We start from the raw sequence: 14,381 nt of genomic DNA on the forward strand, positions 1-14,381 counted from the left end.
TCCCAAATATGCTATTTGGGAAGTTAATGGGCAATAGATGTAACAGAGTGTAGCTCCATTCCTACTGGGAATATTGCTCACCAGTTTTGCCATCTAGTTCAAATACAAGCCATTCTGCAAAAAAAACCCCAAAAAAAACAGACAAAATACAAAAAAGCATACACAATATCACCTAAAGATAGACTAGAGAAAGCAATTCATGAATGTGTCAGATCTGATATTACATCCTGACTGACTGTTTGTTATTCTCTGGTGTCAGCGCTTGACTGCGCCAATCAACAGCTCCATCATCACTCACATTGAGGACATTTATATAAACTGTTCTATGTTGTGTGATGAGGTGTCCATGTCCTCTCTTGCTGGATTTTTTAATAAGCTTACTGCAAGTCACTGTCAAGGCACTGCTGCATGTTTTCAGTGCAGTGTGGTATTTAATGTTGACAAATTTAAGTAGTTCTTGAAACTTTTAAACCTCTTTGACAAAATTATTACTGTAAATAGATGAAACAAAAATCCATTATGCGCTGGACAGGACCTGCTGCGAGCTACAGGATTAAATGCCAAAACAATTTCTAACTACAGTTGGTGGCTGTCTGGTGCTGAACGGACAGCTCCCACAGTTACTTTATATATATTTTAATTTAATTTTCAGTATTCTTAGCTGCTGTCAGGTGTTTTTAGGTACTTAATAAAATGTTATGATAAGAAGAGCCAAAGCTTATCCCTCACTGGATATCAGCTTTTATGTATAATAATACATAAATAATACAAATTTCTGCCACATCAAAAGTCTAGTAAGGGTGCATTACTTAATATTTCAGCACACAAACTCCCAACTCTGTACATGAACATTTCTTTATTAACGAGAGAAGTGGCAGTTCTTAAACTTGGGCAAAGAAGGTGTGATAGCACACTGTGTTTGCTAATGAGTTCTTTACCGTATTCATCGTTGAAAATGTTTGATGTTACAATTATTCTGCTGGAGGCCTGACAGCTTGTTTGGTCTAAATGGGCATGTTTGCTGTTGTAGTGGAGTTTTACGTTACCACATATCGGCACTGTTTCATTGCAAATCAAGCACAATGATCTTGTGCTTCCATTGGGCAAAATTAATTCCACTCATCCTTAAACACAAGGTCTTCATGGTCAACCTTTCTTTTTTGTATCGGAGTGTTTTGCATAAGACATTTTACTTTATCAACTGACAACAACTTTACTTACTGTGGTGACTGGCGAGTGGCTGAAAGAAGACTGCTGAGGTGACGGGTCAGGTTGCAGTGAAATTTTGTTCCTGGTCCGAATTAAATTGTTATTTGTGATCCAGACCAGAGTCTGCCTATTGAGTATGAATAGCATAGATGCTACAAATAAGAAACGTGTCAAACAAACACCTTGCAATAGCTCCACATTTCATTTACTGATCTGCAAGAACTTCATCTTAATGTCTGTTGTGCCATTCCCCATCATCTTCAGAGTCTAACTCTGAGTAAGTAATCCTAACCCTAATACCAGTTGATGAAGCTTTTAATTTTGTTGCTCTAAATGCCCATAAATCGATGATAAATAAGTTTTTCTTTCACACAGAAACCTATGTGGTTTTCTTTAGAATAAATAGGAGAACTACATGTGTAATTGTAATTGCATGAGACTCCAGCAGCAAAAGAGAGTGCCACATAATCCAATTTTGTCCCTTCAATGTCCCAGTTACTCAAATCACTGATGTCTGTCATTTTGTACTTAATGAGACAAACTCAGCAGGAACTCTTGTTCCAATCACTCCTCTCCTCACTCCTCCCCATTTATGGTACATTATCTTTTTGAGTTTTTGGGGTTTTCATATCACTCTCTTACTTCATATTAGTGTTCCTAAGCATGTATGTTTTAGTGTCAAAATGTTTTTTTCCAAAGCCCTTCTAAAAACGTTTTCCTACGTGACCTGTCGTAGGGATCTGCATGATGACTTTGCTACATATAAACTGATATAAACCCCCTAGCCTGCCTAGCCAGTAACCACTGAGAAGGACTGAGCACTCACTGTTGCTGCTGCTCTGCAGCACGTGCAAACAGACTCACACACACACACACACACACACACACACACACACACACACACACACACACACACACACAGATGAAGCACTCATCACCAGTGTTCTCCACTCTGGCTCTAACCAATGTCACTGCTTCTTGCTAATGGCTGAGTGGGTGTTTCGATTTGAAAAACCCGGAAAGGAACACAGGTGGAGTCGTCCTTTAAATCACTGAATTTAATAGACAATATATGTGTATATATATTTTACTAAGAAATATTTGTCACTACTCACTCTCTACATGCCATTGTAATTTCTTATACAGCCAATACTTTGATGCATACAGTTGCAGTATTGTAGATAAAGAATTGTACTTCAGAGGCCATAAACCTCAATTACAAGTGAATTTCAAGTAAATGCCCATTTTAACTCCTCTTTGGCTCATTAATCTGAATAGCAGCAAAGATAAGCTGAAAACACAAATGCCACCGACTTGTCTTTCTGCTCATTCTAATTGGTATCTCTAGTGTCATGCTGTGCTGAGGGTACGTCACCAAGGCTGTCACAATATGAGCAGAGAAAAGATGGGGGAATAAAGTCAATAAGTTACTAGTTTTTGTAAAGAACCTCCTATGGCAGAGCCAAACCTATAGTCAGACAAGAGTGTAGTTAATGGATAATTCTGCAAAACCCTGAATTACTGTATGTTCAGTGACAAGGTTTTTAAAATTCTTGCTTTCTGCAATATTTGTGCATGGCAACTATGATTTGGTTAAGGAAAGGAAAATCAATATACGATAAGGGTTAGGAAACTAATTCTTGGTTAATGATAGGGAAAGATTGTGGTTATGATTAATAGAAATACAAATGTTAATTGCAGATCTGCGATGGAACGCAAACCTTGCCTTTTACATGAAAATTGGACATGATAACACCCACCCACCCCAGTGTCCACATCCTCACCCTCTTCTTCACTACATATATGATGCATTACTTCCTGCATTGGCACTGGACATAAATTGTGAGGTGCAGATTCATCCAATATGGATGTAATTTCTAGGCACACTGGGCTAGGATCAGTGATCAAAAGCTACCCCCTGCAGTCTGAAACAAAGGCTATGTTACAACTCAGCAGGTGTTTAACACCGACACCACATCTCTGGGCATTTGCAATTGGCCTTGAAATTATGCACTTCCTTTGGCTATGACTATATTTAATTTGTATCTGTCACATTTTCTCGCTTGGCCTCTACATCTCCTTTACCTCTTAAACTCTTTATTTTTCCTTTTTAAAAAAAAAAAAAAAAAAGTAGAATATTTTTCTACACTGTATGACAGAATGAACTCCAACACAGACTGAATAATTTAAAAATGCTGAGTGGAATATTCAAACTCAAGATCATGATGCCATATTTTATGAATAACATCAAATGTAAAGATTCTAGATGTCTTGAGCATATTTTAATATATATTTCTCCATAATTTATGGTGACCTGTATGGTATCTTTCTGAGCTTTGAGATCTCAAGTAAAGTTCCGTGGGTTTGACCAACTCTTGGCTGCACGGCATTACCTTCCTCTAATCCCAAACACAATGCGAGCTGCCCACAGATGTGCTTTGACTCATTAGATTTTACAAACAGTATCTGACCTGACAGGACTCAGACCTGCATGTGATCCTGAAGTGATCAGATGATAAAAGCTATGTTGAGTCAACCATACTGTAACCTTACCCAGGATTTGTTGTACAAGTGTAAGAACAAACATTGAAAAGACTTAAAATCACTCCACTGGTCACATTATTGATTTTATGCTTATGTTAACACTTGTCATATACACATATATCCTGTTTTACATACAGATTTCCTTGTACAATACCTTCATTTTCTTTGCTTTCAATACTTCTTTGTTACATACTTTCCAGCTTACATTATAAGTCTTCTTACCTCTTGGCTTTATCTTTTACTGTTCAAAGTTTTGTTTAACTGTATTATCTTTGTGGACACTTTACACACTTGATATTGTTTGCAACAAATGTTTGTCACACATTTCTAAAGCAGACATAACCATAAACACCATCTGTGTTCAATGTGTTGCTTTCTTCACTAGATAATCAAATGTTATTTTCAAAATTTGGTGAGCGTAAGTGTCCATTAAATTAGGTTGCTACTGGTACTTGTTTTGGTATTACAACAGCTCGTAGTATTCATTGTCAGTAAGTGCTTTGTAGAGTTGAAGTCTTGCTTTCAGCTCCCATTCTCTTTTATACTTCACAAACATACTGTACTGATGAGCGTTTGGTTTAATGGTTGTTGATAATCACCATCTCTGATAGACTCCCTAAAGGACACCCCCGTGGCGCTTTTGCTTTCCTGCCTCCTACTCAGCTCAGTCACAGTGTGCGGTTTGTGGCCTGATGATCAGTAAAAGGCCCCGGGAGGCTAAATGCTCTGCCTTTCTGGATCACCATTTTAGACAAAAGCTGCAAAGCGGAATGGATTGGATGACCTCTGGGTGGGAACCTGGCAATGAGACAAACACCAGTGCAGCCGGAAGGCAATTCACTGACAAACATGCAGCATACAGAATTGACTGTGTGAATGGTGCAATTTATAAGGGCTGTGCTTCCTTTTGTTGGGTTCTGGTTCACGGTGTCTTAGAACAGAGTAAAAGAGGCTACACATTTACAAAAACATGCATTATATGGGTGACACAAATGCAGAGGACATGCATATGAGAGTTGTTTTATAATTCTGGACATGTTGACATATGTGGCAATGAAAGGGGCGTTGGCTGGGCTGGCTGAGCTCAAACTCTTCTTCATCAAAAAACTTTTAAAAACATAGTTCTAAATAGACTGTTTCTGTGCATTTTTTTCTTGCATGTGAGAGTTACACATTGCTTAAAAATATGAACATTGAAGAAAGAAGGAAGAGTTTGGATTTGATTTACCTCTGCACATCAATATTCCAGCCACTCAAAGGTCTCAAACCAAAATGAGCATCATACCAGATACCTACTACCATTATTACTAGGCCTGTATGATGGAAAATCCTCAAAACTCATAATACAATGGCAATTTCACAAATGAGAGTTGGAAATGGCTAACTACTCAAAGTGACTGAGTAAATTTTCATAATCTGGTTTTAAAATCATTGCTGATGGACCTACTTCATATGAACCACAATATATGATTCCACAATATATTGTATATTACACCTGACACTGAGTTACAGTGATGTGTGTGAGCCAACTTTTTAAACTGTCTAATGTTATCAGCTCAGTGAGTAGCCTTAAGTTATGTTAAATGGAAGCTCTGGTAACTTAGCTGTCAATGTATGACATGATCATAAAACTCGCCATGGGTGTTATCACTGTAGGACTACCAGACCGATAAAATATAACTTTTTGGCTATCTAACACAAGACTAGGCTAATTTGGTGTCACTAGCTAAGGGGAGGCACAACTAAGCTATCATTGCTAATGGTTTAGCTGGCTACAGTGCAGTTCAAAGTACATTTGCTGCATATAACTTATGCTCTGCTCATATCATGTTCATATAACTTTGAACTCATACAGACATTTACACACCTTGTTTTCCTGGCTCAGCATGAGAGGATGTTTGTGCCACTGCTTCAGCTTCAACCTCTTTACTGTTAAAAAATCTTTGTATATCCATCTTTTCCGCACACTGACTGACTGTGAGTTAGCGTCTGACATAGTAATCCCATCAATTGAAGAATTAACAGAGACCTGTCAGCCAATAAGACATGAGTATTTCCATGAATTTTCCCATAAACCCTCTCTGATTGGTCTTGCCGCCGTTCCTTTCACTGAAGATGCTAAATTACAACATTGCCATTTTCTTTAGTGACAAACCACTCAAAATGGAGAATTATTTGGGGTAAAGAAAAATTCTTTGGAGCTATAGCCCCAAATGTCCAGGGCAGGCAACGCCCTTGGCAGTCAACACCGCCAACTAGAACCTCTTATACAGCAGATCAAAAGGACAGTTTGATGCACACTAACAAGTTAGTTAGCAGCTGTTTCCAGATGGTTCTGTGGGATGGTGAGGAGAAATTCAGAGCCTTTGGGGGATTGAGTAGAAAAGGTGCCAGCTCTTCCAGTAAAGCTGCTTTAGTTTTGAGAAATCTTCATCCAAAGCACATGCCCCCTCAGGGGAGTTTTTGCAACAGATGGTTGTCTATATGTGCAAGGTCAGCAGCAGTCTTTCCTTTCTTGTCTTCATCTAATTGGGAGCCATTAACAGTGGTCAGCTGACAGAAAATAACCTCCTCAGGAAAACTATTCATTTCAATTGTATAACACTTTCTATTATTGATTTGAAGCTGGACTAATAATGATTGTGTGACATCGTACCTCTTATTACCAGCAGTGGAATATTCCTTTTCTTGCTTAGGGAAATGATGGTTGTCACACTGTTTGATGGGGTCATTGATGGTAGTCCACAGGAACGTGATTGAGTTATCCTGCTACTTTACCAAACCATTGTTTTCAAACTTCCACGAGAATCCAGCTGAAGGTGATGACAGCACCGGATGTTTTAAAGTGAGTTGCCTATCTCCTGTGCATGAACTCATCATCGTAAATGATGAGGTCATCAGAGCGATGACACCTGCAAGTGGCAGGATTTAAAATCATTTGTTAAGGTCTAACATATTTTGTTGTGCATGGGAAGAAGTGGGATGTATACAGTAGGTCATGTTCTAAAACTGCTTTCAGTCTGTAAAAAAATGCCAGTAGACTGATGTTACCTTTGGAAAATTTACAACGGTATGGCGCAGTTCTGGAGTAATGTGTTGAGTGTGAATGTGAATGGTACTTGAACAAGGAGTGTTCTGGCGTCTGGAGATTTAATCTAGGCCAAAGCTGACACAGACTGATTTTTCTTGTAGACAAACTGCAGGCAGTTAAACAGTGGAACAGAAATTTATTCAAAGGCAAAACTCTGGAAATAGGGCTTCATTATGCCTGAGCTGAGTGCTGCTGGCCTGAAGTGAAAGTGGTGGCAGGTAACCTTTACTGTCGTCGAGAGCAGGGATTGTTCCTGAGATCTTAAAAGGACAATTTCATTTCACTGTCTTTTTTTACCGTCTCTTTTGTATACATTCCCCAAAATGGAAAATATAACAGCCTTACCAAACTAGACTCATGTCTTACATTAAATCCAAATAGAATTCCAAACAAAGAACAACTCTGAGCACTTTCGGTGACTAATAGTAATCAATGTAAGAAATAATCAAACAAAAGTGCCATCAGATCACTAATGTTAGGCAATAAATAAATAAATAAATGTGTTTTGTTCTTTTGTGTGCCCAGGTCACTTATTTGTACATTTATTGTGCACAGGTATGTTGGTGTCATCAACAATGGAAAATGGCATATAGAGAATGGAGATACATTGAATGGTTATTGTTATAATAACCAGAAAAAACAACAACTTTTTAATATGGGAATCTTAAGGATTCAACATTATTCTTGCAACTTAAGCAAAACTGAATCACCTTAAAGAGCCAGTGTGTCCTTATGTTTTCCTTTAAAGGCTTCTTCTTCAACCTTCTCGCCCTTCTCCCACAGTTCAAATCTGTCATTTTTCTGTGTTGATCATTGGTGAATTCACAAGGCTCTCGGTTGAGTTGTTTGTCAACTGTGGTTATATGTACAATATTTCTCCAACCTGATTGAAATCATTCTGATTACAGATTTCAACTTAACTGTTTACATGGATGCTAAACAAAGTGATCCGATAAGATGTGTGGTTACATGCCCCAAAGCATTTAATCAAAGTACATCTTTTTTGACATGTACAAAGTGGTTCTGCCCACTGTGAAGTGTCCAATCTGCCGGAAATATGACAGAAGAAGAAGTGGTTCTGCCTGTTAATACAATTTTCAAGATGGACTCGCACCGTGTCCTAGGAACAATATTTGCACTTCTCCTGCAATCTTCAAACAGGAGGAGAGTGCAAGAGGAACTTTACAGCTCATCAAGAACAGTACACTTAGTGCCCCTTCCTCCACCAAAGACCAGGAGCCAGTGTATGAAAGTCTGAAGCAAGGACTGGTGGGAGAGAGTTTTTCTCACATTCACAGAGTTTACCAATCAGGAATGGAAGCAAAATTTCCAAAGGACACGACGGTCGTTCATGAAGTTAATAGAGAGGTATATGGCCCCAGAGGAGGTAACCATAAGAGCTCCAATTCCACTTCTCATGCAAATCACGATCATACTCTACAAATTAAAGGGCTGTGCAGAATACCGGGTGGTCTCAAATCAATTTGCCATCCACAAGTGAATGGGCCAATTAAACAACTGATCTGTGTACCAACTGATGAGGAGGCGTTGGAGAAGGTTGGAGGCAGTGCATCACATCCCCCAGATTATGGGAATGAAAGACGTGTTGCACATTCCAATTCTTCCTCCCTCAGATGGTACAAAGACTTTGTGAACCATAAAGGATGGTCGTCTTATGTGCTGCAGGCTGTAGTCAACAACAAATGCTGGTAGGAAATCTCTTCTATTGGTCACGCTATAGTAGGGCTGTGATATATTATTCTATGACCTTCATTTTTAGGCTATAAAAAGGCAATTATTTACCTGTGTGTAGGATTTGTAACCTAGAGGTTAGAGGTGCAGCTTGACCAAAAGTTCCCTTCCCTCAACAACTACAGTGCATATGCCCTTGAGCAAGGCCATTAGCCTCCAACTGCTCCAGTGGAAATTTTCAGTGGCCACTTGTACACCACCTTGGTGGTACTGGGCAGCCCCCATGTGAGTGTGTGACACCACCTCCCCCTACGTCTGTACAACTTTTGACGAGCATTAACTCCCCTGACTCTGGAACTAAGAATGTGTTTTTAATAACTTGCTCTAGATAAACAAAGGTTAGATAATATTTTATATAATAAAGGGAATAGGGAAGACCCTGGAACACTTTCTTTTAATTTAATAAGAAGATAATATGATGTAGTCATATTCATATGCTATATGATAACATAAAGCACTAACATAATGACACCTTCATGTTGTCCCCCAGTTTCTGGAATATCAGTTGCTCTGTGCCTGTCTGACCTCTTCTAAAGGGGTCACCTGCTGCCCAAGGTAAGGCCAGTAAAGGATATGCTTTAGGCAAATGAAGGGGAAATACTTTGTTGTGGAGTGTACTCCATTACCTATATGTTGCATATTCCACCAAATTTCTGTTAAGCCTGTGGACTCTGTATATTTGTTTTGTTGACTTTTGTTTGATCTATAATAAAATAGCACTGAAAAAACACACCTATAAAATGAAAAGCCCCCCCCCCCCCCAACCCCAAGTGATTCATTTCATTAATTTTATGTTCTCATTCTCCCTTTTTTATAGTGTGCAAAGAACACTGAAGGAGAGGACATCAATCTCCTAATTATTGGTGTCCTTGCATACCCCCTTAGGGTAGAAATGACCTTTGAGATGCTGAAGTCGAGTGGAGGGTACTTCTAAAAAGAAACGACTTTCACTTCACTTTTACGCCAACTATGACAATTTCTGTCAGAAGGAGAGAGATTATGCCAAGAGCAACTTGTTGGAGGAGGCTGTTGACCGTACTACCAACTACCCTCAGCCTATCCAGCCAATGAATGCTCAGTGGTATGCCCATGGTAGCAGTGCAAGGGGGGCGCTGACTACATATATAGCCACCCAATTCCCACTCCCGATAGGACATCTGCATTTACAGAACAGTAGAATAAAAAAACACAACTGAGAGACAAAAAACTTTAATGCTCTTTTAATGGACAGAAAAAAACTTTCAAATATTCAAATAAGGTGACTCTTGTAAATAAGTGCCATTGCACTGCATACAAAATAAAATGTGCAGAGCTGTGCCAGGGCACATAAAAAGTAAAAAAAAAAAAAAAAAGTGCAGTTGTGCACATTGTGCAGAGTGCACAATAAAAAAAAAACATGTGCCATAGAGCTTCAATATTATGCAATGCACCTTCACCTTCAAGAGTTCACATTGTGCAGAGATCTAAGTCTAAAAGTGCAAATACCCCGCTTTAATACTCACTCACAACACACAACTGTTGTTAAAGCTATAATATGTAACTATTCTGCATTAAAATGTCTAAAAACAACTAGACCTATGTTATATGTTTTGTTGAGTTGTGTACTTACATTATCCCAAATGCTTCTAACAATTTTCAAACCCAGAGAAATCTGTAATTTTAATCAAGGTAACTGTCTGTTGAATTTGGTCACCTGTTAATGGTGTCAAACCCCCTCTACCAAAGAGTATACGCGCACAAGATGCATGCATTGGCGTGTTTGTCCGCTACAATTGCGTCTACCGAAGAGTATACACCTACAAAATAATACATCAGTGTTGTGGCTGTTTGCCACAATGGCGTCTACCAAAGAGTGTATGCATACAAGATAATACATCAGCGCTGTGGTTGTTCAACAGAAACTGTTATAAATTGACTTTTATTCAGTTTTAAGCCACATTTTTATGATAAAATTTAGACTTGGGCAAGATCTTGGTCATTTTTAACTATATCTTTTAACTGGATGAAGGATTTTAGTCATCAGACATCTGGATCTTAAGTTATCAGAGAAACAAGCTGAGCAAACGTTAGCAGCAGCTCGGCTAGCAGCCCCACCTGGAAGTCCGGTGCTCACTGAACATCGTCAGAGAAACATTGATTTTTTGCGTGAAATTGCTTTATTCAGTGTTTTTACCTGTTTTAATCACCAGGTCCATTTTTGAAGAAGAAGAGGAGACCTATAAATAAAAAAACAAACCTGAACGATGAACATTGTAGTAATCGTAACCCCAAGAAGCGTGTTGTTTAAGAATGAAGACAACAACTCCCATGATCCCACACTACTTCACAAGGTCATCACACTCCGTCTTTTGTTATTGTTTTATTTAAGAGACCCCTCGCGGCTGAAATTACATATTGTGCGTTTAAAACAAACAAAGAAACAAACAAACAAAAATCTGTTCACACATTTATCTCCAATAGCCTTGGTCCTGACAGTTCTGCTGAACATAAAATAGTGTTCATTGATAACACCATTATCGATGGGTGTAGCACACATTTCCTCCCTGCCTGAAGAAATAAAACACCTTTTAAAAACTGGGTAGTACATTGGTAGGCAGTGTTCCTGGCTCCAAACAGTAGAGCTAATTGATGACTCAAAGCTAATTCACTGCTTGTGTCCCCTTGTGACATCACCAGCTTGTGAACAGCTTGTTTAGGCTTGTTCATCTGAGGACTTGTCATTTCCCCCCATCACCTAAATAGCATTTCAGACTGCCAAATCCATACAAAGCCTAGGCAAAATCTGTTTTCCATGATATGTCCCCTTTAACACATACTCGTTTTGGTGGTCCGTGGCTCTTTAGCGGTATGGTGACAACTGTCTTCTGTCTCTGTTGAGATCTGCTGAGTACTGCTGTTGTCTGTCTCTTCAATGCTGGAATCTTCACTGCTTCATTGCTGGTCCCTGGCTGTGATATGTAATGTTGACTCTATACTACCACACTCGTGTTATTGCTAATGTTAGCTAACATAACATATCACAGTAATGTTGCCCGACTTTCAGGTTAACATTATTTTACATTACAGGAAACTAAAATTGTCACCCACCAGCCACAGCTCACTTATTAAAAATTCACCAGCCCCTTTAACATTACACGGAATAGAATAGAAAGCCATGCCATGTTGAGCATGTGGCTATTGTTGGCTGGCTGGTATTTCCCATCATGTTTATTTAGCTAACATTAGCTAATGTTGTGACATTAGCGTCAGCTGTTAAGATTGAACTTGCCAGTAATGCTGCTGTCCTCTTGAGTAGGAACAGGAGCCTCAGGTGAGTTATTCTCCAACCCAACATCCACACCATAGCAAGTCATGTTCACCAGTGGTCACTCTCTAATTAGGTCATCCATAAGGCCGTAAAATTGAAAACTGGCTGGGTGGAAACCACTTTTCCTGTTTTGACTTTTAGCCTTCAAACTTTTTCAGGAGTTTTTGATTTGGTCGATGGTTCGGTGGATTACGGCTTTATTCATCTTTTCAAACACGTGGTGTTGGTTAGTTCAATGCTTGAACCCTTGTTTGGTTAGGAATGGTTACAGGTATATTCACTCAATTAATGATCTGAAACTTTGTCTCTAAATTTAATCCAGAACTTTTAGAACTATAGACTATATACAAATGTCATAAATTATTATTTAAAAATTAATTAACTGAGATAACGGAAATGTAAAAAGTACCATTTATGGACATCTTCAGTTTCAGAAGACTAATTTGACTTTTCTGTTTTTGTTTTGCTTTGACATTTGTGGCCTATTATGAAATCAGCATTAAACACACTGTCACTTCAGGATGACATTTCATGAATCATGCTGACATTCTTACTGTTTATTTACATTTTAAACTGTGAAGTAAACATTAATCAGATTCCACTTTAGATTTAGATAAAACATTGTCTTTATTTTCCAAATGGTAGCAAAATTTCATCACTGTGACCTAAAAAGACACATTTTTTTCTAATTATTGTAAGATACCAACCTTTATTGTCATAACCATAAACTTACTTAAACTTGCAACAAAATAAGTCTGTATGTCAATATTCAGTAACAAGAAACTACGAGCAGTGTCAAATCTCTGAGAGTGAAACATGAATTTCAGGTTAAAAATATGACAAACAAATATGTTTTGTGTTGGTGATACACTGATACAGTCACCAATCATAAAATAAAATGGTTCCAAAATGAGGTCTGAATAATATACACGGTGAACAGAAAGTAGCTTGGCTTTTCTAATACAGCTACCAAATTTGTTCAGTAGTTTCACCAAATCAATCCTCTCTTCTCCTTTCTTATACTTCTCATATCACCCTGGGCAAAATTAATTTAGCCATTCCTTACTACAGTTTGCTATATCCTTTGACTCCCTGAAGATTTCTGTAATTACAGATTTCCACCACTGTGGAAAAAAACGGTGTGTGTGTGTGTGTGTGTGCGTGCGCTAATATGAATGTGGGTCTTTATGCTTTGAGTGATTTTGTGCAAGTGTATCTAGGTGTACATGTTCCTATGGGCTAAAATACAGTCTCTGTCTCTCACTGTGTGTGTGTGTGTGTGTGTGTGTGTGTGTGTGTGTGTGTGTGTGTGTGTGTGCGCACTCCTTTGTTTTATATCGGAGGTTCAAAAACAACATACCCTTTGGGTCTTTGAAGCGTTGTATCAGTGGATAGGTTGTATTATGCCTGCGTCATTGCTTTGACTGTTTCTGATAAAAAAAAGACAAAAAAAAAGTTCTTTCTTTTCAAGCATCCTAAGTTATTGCAAGAGCTTTCTAATTTGTCCACGTGCAGTTCAAAGAATGAGACTTACTGCCTGACACATTTATTAGATGTTTTCAGTAATATGAGTGAGCAGTGTCTTGTGCAGCAGCCTCAGGAGGTCTCTTCTCCATAACTGAGACAAATTATAAATCAGTTTTTTATTTATTCTTTGCACATCAATAGCAAGGTGCAAATGATATCCTATTTGATGATTTTCATCTCCTTTCAATATTTTCTCGAGTAATGAGATGGGTGGAGTTTTTGGCATGTACAGGTGCACAAGAGGGATCAAATAGAGCAGGAGACACATTGAAGTTTAACACCAACTGATTTGTTTCCTTCCAGTGAGTTATCCATGGGAGCAGAAAGATGAATATTATATTTATAAAATATTGTTCTTTATACCCCCCCAGCGGTAGAGTGCAAAAGATCTTGAGGATTGCTTCCTACACACAGATATGTACCTGTAGACATATGCAACTTATTGTATAAAGTAGTGCTGAAACAGTTAGTTAATAGACAGAATATTAACCTTCAATCATGGCTAGAATCATGGCCAAATGGATGAAAGCTGTTCCTGTGGCTGTAGTGCACTGTGTTGTTATGGCTGTAACTGCTTTGCTCTGCAGCTACTGCAAAGCCACATCTTGTCAGCATGCCACAGATTCACTTGTATAACCCAAACTCTTTTGTCTGTTGATTTTAGCTGCTCAGTGGCCTTAAGATAACAGGGCTATTTCTGGGAAGACCCGAGTGAGAATTGATTTGGTTACAGGAGGTAAAGGAAGGAACAAGCGGAGAAGGATGTAGATATGGAGTCATTTGTCTTTTGAAAGCTGTATTTTTGAGCCAGTGGCTGATGGGGTGTCAAGTGACTATGTGTGTGTGTGTGTGTATGTGTGTGTGTGTGTGTGTGTGTAACACTTTAGGTGATAAAAAACACTCTCACAGTTTCCTGCATCCCTCAACCAGGATGGTTTCCCCACCTGAATA

At 38.6% G+C, this 14,381-nt stretch overlaps 1 protein-coding gene across 9 annotated transcripts in view; it reads left to right on the plus strand.

The window, feature by feature from the left end:
* The window catches only part of cpne5b (copine Vb), a 127,337-nt gene that overhangs the window by 69,385 nt on the left and 43,571 nt on the right, over positions 1-14,381 (plus strand). Inside the window, exon 1 of one of the 9 annotated variants that reach the window (XM_042406466.1) lies at positions 11,791-11,906. The exons of the other annotated variants lie outside the window; for them this stretch is intronic. The gene's annotated coding sequence lies outside the window, so the exon portion shown is untranslated. Of the gene's footprint in view, positions 1-11,790; positions 11,907-14,381 lie in introns of those variants that run through there. 9 annotated transcript variants of the gene reach the window in all.

The sequence above is a fragment of the Thunnus maccoyii genome, chromosome 3 (genome assembly GCF_910596095.1).
Source record: "Thunnus maccoyii chromosome 3, fThuMac1.1, whole genome shotgun sequence".
Taxonomy (NCBI): Eukaryota; Metazoa; Chordata; class Actinopteri; order Scombriformes; family Scombridae; genus Thunnus; species Thunnus maccoyii.